This window comes from Penaeus vannamei, chromosome 4 (assembly GCF_042767895.1).
Source record: "Penaeus vannamei isolate JL-2024 chromosome 4, ASM4276789v1, whole genome shotgun sequence".
NCBI lineage: Eukaryota > Metazoa > Arthropoda > Malacostraca > Decapoda > Penaeidae > Penaeus > Penaeus vannamei.
The window spans coordinates 37,421,977-37,424,476 of record NC_091552.1 but is presented as its reverse complement, the minus strand read 5'-3'; the positions used below and the strand labels follow the sequence as shown (position 1 = coordinate 37,424,476).

The 2,500-nt window shown below is 34.0% G+C and overlaps 1 protein-coding gene across 2 annotated transcripts in view; it reads right to left on the bottom strand.

Moving 5' to 3' along the window:
- Window positions 1-343: 343 nt before the first annotated feature.
- LOC113824746 (B-cell CLL/lymphoma 6 member B protein) overlaps window positions 344-2,500 on the bottom strand; it is a 120,039-nt gene continuing 117,882 nt past the window's right edge. For both annotated transcript variants that reach the window (XM_070121010.1, XM_070121009.1), the window contains exon 5: window positions 344-2,500. This exon is cut by the window's right edge and continues 387 nt beyond it. The gene's annotated coding sequence lies outside the window, so the exon portion shown is untranslated.

The following is a 2,500-nucleotide window of genomic DNA, read 5'->3' as shown; positions in this document are numbered from 1 at the left end:
CTAGTTTTTTTTATTAATTTACATATGATACCCAAAAGCCATTCAATATTTATTTTATCATACAAGTATTATCAATTATTTATATTATCTTATAAGTGGAATAATGTTTGCATGTTCCTGTATCAGAAGTTAAAGCTCCATACATATTACAAAAAACAGTTTGACTAGAATGTGTTGTATATGTCCTCACTAAATTATATATGTAAATTACCAGATCTTTTCAATACTGTAGTGTGTTGTAGTAAAGAAAATAGTGTGTCCTATATCCATATGCTTCATCTTTAAAACCTACATCATACAAAGATGCATAAGTATACTTTTTGGTGGACAAATAAAATCCAAATGCTTGTTTACCTTTATTGAGTAACAATGAGAAACACATGATACTGCATGTCAGACGACAAGCCAGTAAAACATTTGATATTATATTGAAATACAGTACAAAATATTAGCTATACTAGGTCTGTTAAGTAATCTTAACACTTATGGATAAATCAAAACAACAGAAACCTAGGTGCATACTTAAATTAACAGAAATGAAAATTGGTGGCTATAAAAATAAAGTGCTAAACATCTAACCAATACTGTATATCACTAAAAATGTATAATCCTAAATATATGAAAACATTAAAACCCTGATTGTAGTATAAGTATCTGTAAAAGTGGACTAAGGAGAAGGTAGAGATTTTTTAAAAGAAAATGATTGATTACATGAAGTGGACAAGTAACACTGACAAACATGGTATAATATTAGAGTAAAAACCAAGAAACCCAGTAGGAGAGATGGAGATTTATCTGAAGTCTTATCTACTTATCATTAAGGATATGACAACATAAAAGGTTTGATAAAAAAAAAAAAACTGAAACCCTGGAGCTATGTTCAATAGAATATTAAATCAGAATAAGAAAATTATTGAAAATCTCTATTATTATCTCATTATTATCCTTTATTTTTAATACTTTGAAATAAATTTCAAGAAATAGAGACATGTTTCACTGACCTAGGTTGCATAGTAGAGTTAGGGTTCAAATTTTGTTAACAAAAGCTGAAATAGGGTAGACAATGAAGGCTGAGGTAAAGGGAAATATACTACTAAGACAGCACATTATTAGTGAGTCATTAGATTTGTAGGACAAATAAATTGTCATTACAATTTAAAAAGAGGGCAAATGAGGTAGGAACATCTAACAAGGATCAAACATTGCAAGGGACCAAAGATCAGCTTACTGTAAGATAATCATACCAATTTGGATCCTTCAAACAGGGTTAAGTCAAACACCTTATGCTTAACTGTTTAGTGTTTACAATGAGCAAAACAGTAATCAGACGATTGGTAGGGAAAGAATAAAATTATCAAGATCCATTGCATTTTGAGGAAATGTACACAGATGAATTTTGAGTATGTCTGCTGTTTACTGTTCACAAGGATGGAGGAGGAAGGAGAGAGTCTGGGAGTATATTAGCATGACGGGCTTCACAGCGAGCCTGATGGTACTTAAACTGGTCCCTTCGATGGAAGGATTTGCCACAGGCAGCACAGCGAAGGCGGTGGGCAGTGGGGAGGTGGCCTTGGCAGTGACGGATCATGGACTCTGGGTAGGAGAAGGTCTTGCGGCAGAGAGGGCATACCGTGTCGGAGCCACATACCATGCGGGCCACGCGACGCGGAGACACCCCCTGGGCCAGCAGAGTCTGCAACACACCCCAACCATGTTAGTACTAACCACCGCCACCAACAACACATTATGCCTTCACCACCAAGACACCACATCCCGCTACCAAATAATAACCATGCGGCTTTTAATAAAACATCTAGTCTCTACTTTATTTCCTATAACAACCAGTCCATAGATTCACTGTGTCAAGAGTACCTAGCCACTTGATTCAACATACAACTAAGGGAGGAACAGACACCAGACTTTGGTTAAAAACACAGCTCAAAATGAGAATTCTCAACTTGTCTACTTAATACTTGTCACCATAATGGAAAGGATGATTACATAAATCATTCCATTTGCAAAGACCACACATACAATGAACAATCATAGGGAAAAATTGCAGAATCTATCTGGTTAAGGCTAACATATATCACTGTACTAATCTACCAATTTGAAAATTAGCACAAATATTTCCTGACATCACAAAGGACATCACATGTCAGTAAATAACAGCACAAAGTGAATCAGATTAAAATGTATGCCTTGTACATGTTTACATGGTCCCTCTAATGAAGTGCAAAATTTATGTTTGTTTTGTGAACCTGTTTATTCACAAAGATTAATAGTATTTTTTATCACTGGTCATATTTTTCTACTGTAAACAGTATATTTTTCCCTTAACTGATACTTACAGCAGAATGATTTCCTATTATGTAGAAAATGAGAAACAAAAGTATTCTCTACTTTTCAAAATTATTCATACCCTTCAACTGCTTATCATAAACCAAATTACAAAATGCTGATAAAAAAGTCTTTTGCAGTCTTAAACTGCTCTAAATTT